Genomic DNA, 15,827 nt, shown 5'->3' on the forward strand with positions numbered 1-15,827 from the left:
TTGGAATATCAGTGTCTAGAGTTTCAGAGTAGTCTTCCAGATCTCTGTTATATTTAGATGATTTTGTTGCTAGAATATTTTCTTTAAAACTTGAAATGGTGTTAAAAATTTCTTTTTGATTATTTAGAAACTCAGTATTGTTTTCATAAATTTTTAAAATGTTTTTTTGTTGGTCTATTTCTTTTTTAGTCTCACTTAATGTGATGTTTCTAGACTTGATAATTATTTTCATTAATGTTATAGATGCGTTTTCAAGGGTATCAAACCATTCATTAGATAGTTCATCGTTTAGGTTGAATGTACAGTTTTTCTTTAATCTAAGTCCTCTTGGGACCATGTTATTCTCAATATATTTTTCTGTGTATTTGATTTCTATGGTATTTTTTAGTTCTTTAATCAGAAGTTTTTCCAAGTTATCACATAATTCTGTCAGATTTTTGGGAGTGTTTGTGTGAGAATTGATATCTTGGTTTTGGTGTTCTATAGAAATACCTTGTAATATTTCCTCTCTTTGTGCAAATATATCCATATTGGTAGTAATGTGGAAAAACAGGGATTTTAAGTAAAAAGTAAAAAGTAAAAAATAAAAAATGTGGACAAAATATTTGTGTGATAGTGTGTCTGGGTCCGATTATCTTTTTGGAGTTAAACTTTATCTTTAAGTTTAAGTTAAAGATTTATAGATAATAATATATTCTTTTAGAAAAAAGCGGTGTGTCTCAAACTCAAATAGAAGGAAGTAAGTGATTAGTGAAAAAACAAGTTTAGAGTGAGTGCACCTGGTGAGTGTTAATGTTGGGAAAATTGGTTAATATAACCACGCTCTAAACCCTACAAGTGTGACAATTGTTCCTTCAAACAACTGTCTAAGAATGAAGCGCAATAACCAAGGTGAGGGGAGCTAGAGGTATAATTAGTGGTGATTGTATGTTACTGTGTAACCTAAATAAAAGTTTATGCTTAAGCGTTATGGTTGAAAAAATAATATATTTATTTTAAAACACTTTAAAACATGTGCATAGTAAAAGTATAGAGCTCTATTACTTTAAGACATATAAAACAAATTATACAAATTGTAATAACAATAATTGAAGCTTGAAAATAGTTGCTAAAATATTGTACACTTATTTGCTTGCTTAAATATTGTACACTTTTTGCTTGCTTCTGTGTTTTATACGGTCCCTTTTAGGGCTTTAAAAGTTTAGTATTAATGTTCTTCTAGTACTCACGATTTTGTCTTGAGTGTAAAAGGCTTTTTAGCTTTATGGGGTTATAAAAAAACGTTGTGGAGGCAAAATACGTTTGGAGTAAATACAGCCTTAAAGTTGACAATCTTGCTTTTTGTAGTTGACAATCTTGCTTTTTGTAGTTTTGGAGGTTAATATGAACAAGCTGTTGATTTGTTTCTATTTCCTTTGTTAGGCTGATACAATGTATATCTCCAATTTGTTGTACTAGAGAAAACTATGCAAAAAAAGCAGCAAAATAATTATAATAATTAAAACAATTTTATGCGGACACAAAAAATTCTAAGTTATCACATATGTCCCGAAACAATAACACCCCCTTCTTTCCAACTCACTATTATATTGATTTTATCTTCACAAAATTATACTGTATATTTCTATCATTTTAGAGGGCGCACACACATACCAAACACTTAAACAGATCAACTAGTTTTAGGAAATTATGAATAGTTTTATATGTTAAAAGTTTCATTCTAGCTTACGTTATTATTACCAATCCACAAATCTGTACTACAGCTTAAAATTGTAACCGAACATTTTGCTCAAATTTCTGCACAAAGATTGGTCAACTAAGAATTTGTAATTAACCAATCAGGAGCTACCTAGCCCTTTTTAAAAAGGACCGCGAACACTCTCAGAGGCATCTTGATAAAGGCACCCGCCGAAACGCGTAGATCTGCCCACCTGAGTGCGCACCCTCTTTGACAGTTAATGCCCACACTGTGGGACAAGAACTATTTTCCTTTCAACGGATTCAGCTCTATCTAGCGCTTGAAATATTAAGCGCAAAAGAAGAAAATCATCGGACAACAGACAGAACTGCCTCTTAGAGACTCCTGCAAACCCTGAACAAATTCTAAAGGGTAAACAGTCTCAGAGACCAACGGTAATTCGCAAACAAACTCCTGCTAAAGATTGAGGAATTTTCAAACGCTATAAGCCTCTTAGAGACTCCTGCAAACCCTGAATAGCATACTAGCACTAAATAGGGTATACAGTCTCAGAGACCAACGGTAATTCGCAAACAAACTCCTGCTAAAGATTGAGGAATTTTCAAACGCTATAAGCCTCTTAGAGACTCCAGCAAACCCTGAATAGCATACTAGTACAAAATATGGTACACAGTCTCAGAGACCAACGGATAATTCAATTTAAAACCCTCACGAAAAATTGAGGAACTTTCAAACACCTTATCAGCGCTAAAACGGCTAAGACTTTTCTCTAGTACAACAAATTGGAGATATACATTGTATCAGCCTAACAAAGGAAATAGAAACAAATCAACAGCTTGTTCATATTAACCTCCAAAACTACAAAAAGCAAGATTGTCAACTACAAAAAGCAAGATTGTCAACTTTAAGGCTGTATTTACTCCAAACGTATTTTGCCTCCACAACGTTTTTTTATAACCCCATAAAGCTAAAAAGCCTTTTACACTCAAGACAAAATCGTGAGTACTAGAAGAACATTAATACTAAACTTTTAAAGCCCTAAAAGGGACCGTATAAAACACAGAAGCAAGCAAAAAGTGTACATTATTTAAGCAAGCAAATAAGTGTACAATATTTTAGCAACTATTTTCAAGCTTCAATTATTGTTATTACAATTTGTATAATTTGTTTTATATGTCTTAAAGTAATAGAGCTCTATACTTTTACTATGCACATGTTTTAAAGTGTTTTAAAATAAATATATTATTTTTTCAACCATAACGCTTAAGCATAAACTTTTATTTAGGTTACACAGTAACATACAATCACCACTAATTATACCTCTAGCTCCCCTCACCTTGGTTATTGCGCTTCATTCTTAGACAGTTGTTTGAAGGAACAATTGTCACACTTGTAGGGTTTAGAGCGTGGTTATATTAACCAATTTTCCCAACATTAACACTCACCAGGTGCACTCACTCTAAACTTGTTTTTTCACTAATCACTTACTTCCTTCTATTTGAGTTTGAGACACACCGCTTTTTTCTAAAAGAATATATTATTATCTATAAATCTTTAACTTAAACTTAAAGATAAAGTTTAACTCCAAAAAGATAATCGGACCCAGACACACTATCACACAAATATTTTGTCCACATTTTTTATTTTTTACTTTTTACTTTTTACTTAAAATCCCTGTTTTTCCACATTACTACCAATATGGATATATTTGCACAAAGAGAGGAAATATTACAAGGTATTTCTATAGAACACCAAAACCAAGATATCAATTCTCACACAAACACTCCCAAAAATCTGACAGAATTATGTGATAACTTGGAAAAACTTCTGATTAAAGAACTAAAAAATACCATAGAAATCAAATACACAGAAAAATATATTGAGAATAACATGGTCCCAAGAGGACTTAGATTAAAGAAAAACTGTACATTCAACCTAAACGATGAACTATCTAATGAATGGTTTGATACCCTTGAAAACGCATCTATAACATTAATGAAAATAATTATCAAGTCTAGAAACATCACATTAAGTGAGACTAAAAAAGAAATAGACCAACAAAAAAACATTTTAAAAATTTATGAAAACAATACTGAGTTTCTAAATAATCAAAAAGAAATTTTTAACACCATTTCAAGTTTTAAAGAAAATATTCTAGCAACAAAATCATCTAAATATAACAGAGATCTGGAAGACTACTCTGAAACTCTAGACACTGATATTCCAATAGAAATAGACTCCACATACGAGAATACAGTTGAAATAGTCGCCTCTCCAATCCCAAAAACTTTAGACAAATCATATTTATTTGGGAAATCTAACCATACAAATAAACCTCCACAATCGAATCACACGACATTTAGGAATCAAATTCCATCTGACACACGAAATATAGAAGGATCTACTAAACAACAAAACTATCATAGAAGACAATACACTAACTACCCCGATGACCAATACCACACAAAAACACAAACAGAAGAAAAATTTACAAATCAAAATAGATATGACACAAGAACACCCAAAAATTCTTTTTCAAACCAATATTCACACAACAATTATGATCTGCCGAACAACGATTCAAACACAGATTGGGGCTATACCCCTAGGAGAAATTACTCATATAGAGAATACCAACACAATCCAAACCACAACAGAAATAACTATAATCAAAGAAATAACTATGAACATAGATGGGAAAACAGAGAATGGAATTACAAACCAGATAACCAATATCCTTATAGACACAAATATGACCAATCTGATCACTACACATACAATAATAAGCATAAAAACTCTTATTACACTAACTACAAAAGAAACCACTTTGACTCCAACTCAGATTGGAGAATCCAAACAAGAAATAGATATCAACCATTAGAACAAGACATAAGGTCCCCCGCACCTCATAATGCAGAACAACAGAAAGTTTTTTTAGAACAGGCCCCCTTAGGGGAAGGAACATCAAAAACCAACACACACCGCATCCTCCCAAAAAGAATCGTAAGAAACAAACGAGGATTAGAGGTAGGAGAAACGGAAGAAAATCTAGACAAAATCCCGAAAAGACAGAAATAAAACATACAGGAATATTCAACATAAGTAAATATCAATTGAATCCTCTTCAAAAATCAGTTCTAAGTAAAGGCCTATCATTTGCCCCATCATGCAAATTAAATAAATTTGAAACCCTCATAAACGTAAACCAATACATACGTAAACTCACCTTAAAAAGATATTTCATAAAGAACCCTCTTGAGAACAAAACCCTCAAAGAAAATGAACAAAAATTTAAACACACTAATCTAAAAGCCCCCTCAACGTTCTATCCCACAAATGAAAAAAGCGAAGACATTAAACTCTTTGAGAAAATGGTCAAACAAGATATAGACAAACTAGATCAAAACGAATTCATAGAGTGGAATATGACACAAAAGGAACTAAAAATTATAAAAGATCTAAAAAATAATAATGAAATCACCATCAAGCAAGCAGACAAGGGCGGAGGAATAGTCCTTATGGACACATCTTTTTATTTAGAGGAATCGTACAGACTCCTAAATGACCAGACAACATATAAAAAACTAAGATCTAATCCCTTAAAAAACCAAATAAAAAAACTACAAGATCTTCTCATAAAAGCATTCAACTCAGGAGTACTTACAAAAAATGAATTTGATTTTCTAAACACTGTAAACCCCATTTCACCTACTTTTTACATACTTCCTAAAATCCATAAAAACTTAACCAAACCCCCTGGACGACCTATCATTTCAGGCATAGGATCCCTCACATTAAATCTTTCGCAATATGTCGATTTCTTCTTACAGTCATACGTTTCCCAGTTACCATCCTATCTAAAAGACTCGACTCAATTACTCAACATCCTAAAAGATATATCTTGGGAAGAAAACTTCCTTTTAGTAACATGCGATGTAAATTCCCTATACACAAACATAGACCACCAAAAAGGGCTTAAAGCTATAAAATTCTTCTTAGACAAGGATCCAAATTTAAATAAAGAACAAAATAAATTCCTAATTGATTGTATCCATTTTATATTATATAACAACTCTTTTTTATTTAATGACGAGATTTTTCTACAACACAAGGGGACTGCTATGGGCACAAGGTTCGCCCCCAGTTATGCTAATCTATTCATGGGTTATTTTGAACATAATTACATAAATTCTAGCCCATGGGGGGCGAACCTTGTGCTATATTACCGCTATATAGATGACCTATTTATAATTTGGAAAGGCGAACCTGAACTTCTAGAATTATTTCTAGAAGACTTAAATAACTACACACTAGGCCTCAATTTCACTCATGAATTTAGCACAAACTCGATTCACTATTTGGACTTAGAAATAGAAATTAAAAATATGATGATTACAACCAAAACCTTTTTTAAAAAAACAGACGCCAATAATTACATACACAATAAAAGCTGCCACCTAAATAAATGGAAAACAAATATCCCCAAAAATCAATTCACCAGAATCAGGAAAAATTGTTCAGATATTAATCAATACTCCACCCAATCAGAAACCCTAAAACAGAGATTCATTGAAAAAAGATATAACATTCACACTTTGGAGAAAACACAAATGGAGGTAAAAGAAATGGATAGAAACTTGATACTCGCACCAAAACAAAAATCAGCACCTAACCAAAACAAAAACGATCCCTTATTTATTCCTTTTATAACGCAATATAACTCACAACATCATGAAATCAAAAAGATTTTAAACAAACACTGGCATTATATAAAACATGACCAAATTTTGGGACATAGATTGAAAAATAATCCCGACATCATTTTTAAAAAAGCAAAAAACCTAAAAAACATACTATCACCAAGTGAATTCAGAAATAAGGAAATTCACAACCCCAATACATTCGATCTTAATAAAGAAAAAGTTGAAGGCTTCTTCCCATGTATATTATGTAAATCATGCAAACATAGCAGCAAAATTAAAACTCTGAAATCTAATAATAACAACCAATATATCAACATCAAGGAAATCATACGATGTTCAGATAAGAATGTCATATATTGTTTACAATGTTTATGTGGTTACCAATACTTTGGCCAAACTAGCCGCATGCTCAGAGACCGCATAAGAGAACACCTTCACCATATCGAACATAAATCAACTAGCACCAACCTATATAAACATTTTACTGAACATCATAATGGCAATATCCACCACCTAAAATATTGGGGAGTCAAAAAAGTTTTCCTTAATCCCAGAGGGGGGGAATCTAGAAAACCTCCTACTTAGAAAAGAAGCGGAATATATTTACTCCTTTAAAACCTTATATCCACATGGACTAAATATGGAGTTTGATTTAAACTTCCTGATCTAAAAATTATGAATTTAAACATTTCTATATCTACATATATTCACAGAGTAATATATTAATTTTTTCGCAAATTTTATACAACATTCAGCAAAAAAAGCAGCAAAATAATTAAAATAATTAAAACAATTTTATGCGGACACAAAAAATTCTAAGTTATCACATATGTCCCGAAACAATAACACCCCCTTCTTTCCAACTCACTATTATATTGATTTTATCTTCACAAAATTATACTGTATATTTCTATCATTTTAGAGGGCGCACACACATACCAAACACTTAAACAGATCAACTAGTTTTAGGAAATTATGAATAGTTTTATATGTTAAAAGTTTCATTCTAGCTTACGTTATTATTACCAATCCACAAATCTGTACTACAGCTTAAAATTGTAACCGAACATTTTGCTCAAATTTCTGCACAAAGATTGGTCAACTAAGAATTTGTAATTAACCAATCAGGAGCTACCTAGCCCTTTTTAAAAAGGACCGCGAACACTCTCAGAGGCATCTTGATAAAGGCACCCGCCGAAACGCGTAGATCTGCCCACCTGAGTGCGCACCCTCTTTGACAGTTAATGCCCACACTGTGGGACAAGAACTATTTTCCTTTCAACGGATTCAGCTCTATCTAGCGCTTGAAATATTAAGCGCAAAAGAAGAAAATCATCGGACAACAGACAGAACTGCCTCTTAGAGACTCCTGCAAACCCTGAACAAATTCTAAAGGGTAAACAGTCTCAGAGACCAACGGTAATTCGCAAACAAACTCCTGCTAAAGATTGAGGAATTTTCAAACGCTATAAGCCTCTTAGAGACTCCTGCAAACCCTGAATAGCATACTAGCACTAAATAGGGTATACAGTCTCAGAGACCAACGGTAATTCGCAAACAAACTCCTGCTAAAGATTGAGGAATTTTCAAACGCTATAAGCCTCTTAGAGACTCCAGCAAACCCTGAATAGCATACTAGTACAAAATAGGGTACACAGTCTCAGAGACCAACGGATAATTCAATTTAAAACCCTCACGAAAAATTGAGGAACTTTCAAACACCTTATCAGCGCTAAAACGGCTAAGACTTTTCTCTAGTACAACAAATTGGAGATATACATTGTATCAGCCTAACAAAGGAAATAGAAACAAATCAACAGCTTGTTCATATTAACCTCCAAAACTACAAAAAGCAAGATTGTCAACTACAAAAAGCAAGATTGTCAACTTTAAGGCTGTATTTACTCCAAACGTATTTTGCCTCCACAACGTTTTTTTATAACCCCATAAAGCTAAAAAGCCTTTTACACTCAAGACAAAATCGTGAGTACTAGAAGAACATTAATACTAAACTTTTAAAGCCCTAAAAGGGACCGTATAAAACACAGAAGCAAGCAAAAAGTGTACAATATTTAAGCAAGCAAATAAGTGTACAATATTTTAGCAACTATTTTCAAGCTTCAATTATTGTTATTACAATTTGTATAATTTGTTTTATATGTCTTAAAGTAATAGAGCTCTATACTTTTACTATGCACATGTTTTAAAGTGTTTTAAAATAAATATATTATTTTTTCAACCATAACGCTTAAGCATAAACTTTTATTTAGGTTACACAGTAACATACAATCACCACTAATTATACCTCTAGCTCCCCTCACCTTGGTTATTGCGCTTCATTCTTAGACAGTTGTTTGAAGGAACAATTGTCACACTTGTAGGGTTTAGAGCGTGGTTATATTAACCAATTTTCCCAACATTAACACTCACCAGGTGCACTCACTCTAAACTTGTTTTTTCACTAAGACTGTTGCTCCGCCATGGAGCTTAAACTTAGTTCTTAAAGTTCTTCAAAGTGTTCCGTTTGAACCCCTTCATTCCATTGATATTAAGCTGTTATCTTGGAAAGTTCTGTTTTTGATGGCTATTTCCTCGGCTCGAAGAGTCTCTGAGTTATCTGCCTTACATTGTGATTCTCCTTATCTGATTTTTCATTCAGACACGGTAGTTCTGCGTACTAAACCTGGGTTTTTACCTAAGGTAGTTTCTAACAGGAATATCAATCAAGAGATTGTTGTTCCATCATTATGTCCTAATCCTTCTTCAAAGAAGGAACGTCTTTTGCATAATCTGGACATAGTCCATGCCCTGAAGTTCTACTTACAGGCAACTAAAGATTTTCGGCAAGCTTCTTCTCTGTTTGTTGTTTATTCTGGACAGAGGAGAGGTCAAAAGGCTTCGGCCTCCTCTCTCTCTCTTTTTGGCTTCGTAGCATAATACGTTTAGCCTATGAGACTGCTGGACAGCAGCCCCCTGAAAGAATTACAGCTCATTCCACTAGAGCTGTGGCTTCCACCTGGGCATTTAAGAATGAGGCCTCTGTTGAACAGATTTGCAAGGCTGCAACTTGGTCTTCATTTCATACCTTTTCAAAATTTTACAAATTTGACACTTTTGCTTCTCGGAGGCTGTTTTTGGGAGAAAGGTTCTACAGGCAGTGGTTCCTTCTGTTTAAATGTTCCTGCCTTGTCCCTCCCATCATCCGTGTACTTTAGCTTTGGTATTGGTATCCCGTAAGTAATGGCTGACCCGTGGACTGAACACACTTAACAAGAGAAAACATAATTTATGCTTACCTGATAAATTTATTTCTCTTGTAGTGTGTTCAGTCCACGGCCCGCCCTGTCTTTTTTTTGAGGCAGTTCTAAATTTTAATTAAAACTCCAGTCACCACTGCACCCTATAGTTTCTCCTTTCTTGTCTTGTTTCGGTCGAATGACTGGATATGACATGTGAGGGGAGGAGCTATATAGCAGCTCTGCTTGGGTGATCCTCTTGCAACTTCCTGTTGGGAAGGAGAATATATCCCATAAGTAATGGATGACCCGTGGACTGAACACACTACAAGAGAAATACATTTATCAGGTAAGCATAAATTATGTTTTATGTAAGAACTTACCTGATAAATTAATTTCTTTCATATTAGCAAGAGTCCATGAGGCCCACCCTTTTTGTGGTGGCTATGATTTTTTTGTATAAGCACAATTATTCCAATTCCTTATTTTTTATGCTTTCGCACTTTTTTCTTATCACCCCACTTCTTGGCTATGCGTTAAACTGATTTGTGGGTGTGGTGAGGGGTGTATTTATAGGCATTTTGAGGTTTGGGAAACTTTGCCCCTCCTGGTAGGAATGTATATCCCATACGTCACTAGCTCATGGACTCTTGCTAATATGAAAGAAATTAATTTATCAGGTAAGTTCTTACATAAATTATGTTTTTACAAGTACAAGTGTTTAACGACTATTGTGGTTATTACTAGTCTGTTCAACATGTCTGACATTGAGGAAACTCATTGCTCTATGTGTTTAGAAGCCATTGTGGAACCCCCTCTTACATTGTGTACCTCTTGTACTGAAAGGGCCTTACATTGTAAAAAGCATATTTTAGGTAATGAAAGTGTGCCTAAGGATGATTTTCAATCTGAAGAGAACCAGGATATGCATACAATTCTTCCCAAGTGTCACAACCTTTAACGCCCACACAAGCAACGCCAAGTACCTCTAGTGCGTCTAATTCTTTTACTCTGCCGGAGATGGCTGCATTTATGTCAACTACCCTTACAGAGGTATTATCTAAATTACCAGTGTTACATGGTAAACACAGTAGGTCAGGCATTAATGTGAATACTGAATCCTCTGATGCTTTATTGGCTATTTCCGATGTACCCTCACAGTGCTCTGAGTTGGGGGTCAGGGAATTGCTGTCTGAGGGAGAACTTTCAGACTCAGGAAATGTGTTACCTCAGACAGATTCGGACGTGATGTCTTTAAATTTAAGCTTGAACACCTCCGCCTGTTACTCAGGGAGGTTTTAGCGACTCTGGATGATTGTGACCCTATTGTGATACCACCAGAGAAATTGTGTAAGATGGACAAATATCTAGAGGTACCTACTTACACTGGTGTTTTTCCGGTTCCTAAAAGAATTTCGGAAATTGTAAAAAAGGAATGGTATAGACCAGGCATACCGTTCTCTCCCCCTCCTAATTTTAAGAAAATGTTTCCCATATCGGACACCATTCGGGACTCTTGGCAAACGGTCCCTAAAGTGGAGGGAGCTATATCTACCCTGGCTAAGCGTACAACTATACCTATTGAGGACAGTTGTGCTTTCAAAGACCCTATGGATAAAAAATTAGAGGGTCTTCTAAAGAAATTATTTATTCATCAGGGTTTTCTTTTACAACCTACGGCTTGCATTGTTACAGTTACTACTGCAGCAGATTATTGGTTTGATGCTCTAGAAGAGTCTCTGAAGGTTGAGACTCCATTAGATGACATTTTGGATAGAATTAAGGCTCTCAAGCTAGCTAATTCTTTTATTACTGATGCCGCTTTTCAAATTGCTAAATTAGCGGCAAAAAATGCAGGATTTGCCATTTTAGCGCGTAGAACGTTATGGCTCAAATCTTGGTCTGCTGATATGTCATCAAAATCTAAGCTTTTAGCTATTCCTTTTAAGGGCAAGACCCTATTCGGGCCTGAATTGAAGAAATCATTTCTGACATTACTGGAGGTAAAGGCCATGCCCTACCTCAGGATAAGTCGGTTAAGATGAGGGGTAAACAAAATTATTTTCGTTCCTTTCGAAACTTTAAAGGAGGACCCTCTGCTTCCTCTTCCTCCACAAAGCAGGAGGGGAATTTTGCTCAATCCAAGTCAGTCTGGAGACCCAACCAGGCTTGGAATAAAGGTAAACAATCCAAGAAGCCTGCTGCTGCTACCAAGACAGGATGAAGGGGTGGCCCCCTGATCCGGGACCGGATCTAGTAGGGGGCAGACTTTCTTTCTTTGCTCAGGCTTGGGCAAGAGATGTTCAGGACCCCTGGGCATTGGAAATTGTGACCCACGGGCATCAACTGGAATTAAAGGATTTTCTCCCAAGAGGGAGGTTTCATCTTTCAAGATTATCTGTAGACCAGATAAAGAGAGGCGTTCTTACGCTGTGTGTGTAAAAGACCTCTCTACCATGGGAGTAATTTGCCCCATTCTAAAACTGGGGCAGGGGTTTTACTCAAATCTTTTCGTGGTTCCCAAAAAAGAGGGAACTTTCAGACCCATTTTAGATCTCAAGTGTCTAAACAAGTTTCTCAGAGTCCTGCCTTTCAAGATGGAGACGATTCGATCACATGGAGAGTATACGAACAATCTTACCTATGATCCAGGAGGGTCAATATATGACTACCGTGGACTTGAAGGATGCATACCTTCATATCCCTATTCACAAGGATCATCATCAGTTCCTAAGGTTTGCCTTTCTGGACAAACATTATCAGTTCGTGGCTCTTCCCTTCGTGTTGGCCACAGCACCCAGGATCTTCACAAAGGTTCTACAGTCCCTTCTGGCGGTTCTCAGACCGCAGGGCATAGCAGTGGCGCTTTATCTGGACGATATTCTGATCCAGGCAGCAACTTATCAGCTGACAAAATCTCACACAGACACATTGTTGTCTTTCCTGAGAACTCACGGTTGGAAGGTGAACATAGAAAAGAGTTCACTAGTTCCCCCTTCTTGGGAACTCTGATAGACTCGGTAGACATGAAAATATTTCTGACGGAGGTCAGAAAATCAAAGATTCTAAATACTTGCCGAGCACTTCAGTCCATTCCTCGGCCATCAGTGGCTCAGTGTATGGAGGTCGTTGGATTAATGGTAGCGGCAATGGACATCATTCCGTTTGCTCGCTTTCATCTCAGACCACTGCAGCTGTGCATGCTCGGACAGTGGAATGGGGACTATGCAAATTTATCTCCTCCGATAAATCTGCATCAAGAGACCAGAGACTCTCTTCTTTGGTGGTTGTCGCCAGTTCATCTGTCCCAGGGGACTTGTTTCCGCAGACCCTCGTGGGTGATAGTGACAACGGACACCAGTCTACTGGGCTGGGGTGCAGTCTGGAATTCCCTGAAGGCTCAGGCTGTTTGGACTCAGGTGGAGTCTCTACTTCCAATCAATATTCTGGAATTGAGAGCAATATTCAATGAGCTTCAGGCGTGGCCTCAGTTGGCTTCAGCCAAATTCATCAGATTCGGACAATATTGTGGCGTATATCAATCATCAGGGGGGGGGACAAGGAGTTCCTTAGCGATGATAGAAGTATCAAAGATAATTCGATGGGCGGAGGCCCACTCTTGCTATCTATCAGTGATCTACATCCCAGGGGTAGAGAACTGGGAAGCGGATTTTCTAAGTCGTCAGACTTTTCATCCGGGGTAGTGGGAACTCCACCCGGAGGTATTTGCCTCATTGATTTGCCAAGGGGGCAGACCAGAATTAGACATGATGGCATCTCGTCAGAATGCCAAGCTTCCACGTTACGGATCAAGGTCAAGGGATCCTCAGGCCGAACTGATAGATGCCTTGGCAGTGCCTTGGTCGTTCAGCCTAGCTTATGTGTTTCCACCGTTTCCTCTCCTTCCACGCGTGATTGCTCGGATCAAACAGGAGAGAGCTTCAGTAATCCTGATAGCGCCTGCGTGGCCACGCTGGACTTGGTATGCGGATCTAGTGGACATGTCCTCTCTGCCACCGTGGAAACTTCCTTTGAGACAGGACCTTCTCATTCAAGGTCCTTTCCAACATCCAAATCTACATTCTCTGCAGCTGACTGCTTGGAGATTGAACGCTTGATTTTATCTAAGCAGGGTTTCTCTGATTCGGTCATCAATACTTTGATACAGGCTCGTAAGCCTGTTACTAGAAAAATCTATCATAAGATATGGCTTAAATATCTTTATTGGTGTGAATCCCAGGGTTACTCATGGAGTAAAGTTAGGATTCCCTGCATTCTGTCTTTTCTCCAAGAAGGATTGGAGAAAGGGTTATCAGCAAGTTCCTTAAAGGGACAGATTTCTGCCTTGTCAATTTTGCTTCACAAACGTTTGGCAGATGTTCAGTCTTTTTGTCAGACTTTATCCAGAATTAAGCCTGTATTCAGACCAATTACTCCTCCCTGGAGTTTGAATTTAGTCCTTAGTGTTCTTCAAGGGGTTCCTTTTGAACCCATGCATTCCATAGATATTAAATTGTTATCTTGGAAAGTTTTGTTTTTGGTTGCTATTTCTTCTGCTCGAAGAGTTTCAGAGCTTTCAGCGTTACAATGTGATTCGCCTTATCTTATATTTCATTCCGATAAGGTGGTTTTGCGTACCAAACCTGGATTTCTTCCTAAGGTGGTTTCAAATAAGAATATTGATCAGGAAATTGTTATTCCTTCCTTGTGTCCTAATCCTTCTTCCAAGAAGGAGCGTCTGTTACATAATCTGGACGTGGTCCGAGCCTTGAAGTTTTCCTTACAGGCAACCAAGGATTTCCGTCAATCATCTTCATTATTCATTGTTTATTCTGGAAAGCGTAGGGGTCAGAAAGCAACGGCTACCTCTCTTCCTTTTTGGCTGAGGAGTATCATCCGCCTGGCATATGAGACTGCTGGACAGCAGCCTCCTGAAAGAATTACGGCTCATTCTACTAGGGCTGTGGCTTCCACATGGGCCTTTAAAAACGATGCTTCTGTTGAACAGATTTGTAAGCCTGCGACTTGGTCGTCCATTCATACTTTTTCCAAATTTTACAAATTTGATACCTTTGCTTCTTCTGAGGCTGTTTTTGGGAGAAAGGTTCTTCAAGCACTGGTGCCTTCCGTTTAGGTTTCTGTCTTGTCCCTCCCTTTCATCCGTGTCCTATAGCTTTGGTATTGTATCCCACAAGTAAGGATGGAATCCATGGACTTGTATCTTGTAGAAGAAAAGGAAATTTATGCTTACCTGATAAATTGATTTTTTCTACGATACGACGAGTCCACGGCCCTCCCTGTCATTTTAAGACAGATTATATTTTATTTTTACTACTTCAGTCACCTCTGCACCTTTTAGCTTTTCCTTTCTCTTCCTAAAACTTTCGGTCAAATGACTGGGGGTGGAGGGAAGGGAGGAGCTATATATACAGCTCAGCTGTGGTGCTCTTTGCCACTTCCTGTTAGCAGGAGGATAATATCCCACAAGTAAGGATGAAATCGCTGGACTCGTCGTATCGTAGAAGAAATCAATTTATCAGGTAAGCATAAATTTCCTTTTCCTCTACTTATTTTGTTCTGTTTCATTCTCACCTCTGTCAGCTTGGCTATATGTCAGACTGATTACTATAGAGGTGGGAGGATTTTTATAGAGCTTTGAGGTTTGGGAACTTTGCCTCCTGCTAGTGGCAGGAAAGTTAATTCCCAGGAGTATTGGATTGTGGACTCTTGTCACTATGAAAGAAAGGAATTTATCAGGTAAGATACAAATTATGTTTTTCTCTTCACAGTGCCTTGTCAGAGGGGTAGGCAAGGAGTTAGAGCAGTAAAAGATATTTTCCAGTAGGAAATGTCAGAGACTTCCCAATTGAAATTTGGATTTATCCACCATTCCCTTGATCTACAGTGTGATGATTTTTGTGGGATCCGCAGCCCCTCCCTAGGGGAAACGTTGATTTATCTACCATTCCTGTGGGTTGTAGAATGCTACAACTCGCCTGTTATTTGTTTGAAAATATACACATAATTCATAGTTTAGGGACTTAGTTTTATACACAATATGTGGTTACGGTCTCTTTACATTTAGCACGGTTTTAGTGCTCTTAGGAGTTTCTGCAGTACTTTTCACAGCTTTTTTCTCCCCGTCACATGCGCTAAAACGTCGGGTTAGTGGGGGGCGGAGCCTATAGC

Source organism: Bombina bombina, chromosome 7 (assembly GCF_027579735.1).
Source record: "Bombina bombina isolate aBomBom1 chromosome 7, aBomBom1.pri, whole genome shotgun sequence".
NCBI classification, from domain to species: Eukaryota; Metazoa; Chordata; class Amphibia; order Anura; family Bombinatoridae; genus Bombina; species Bombina bombina.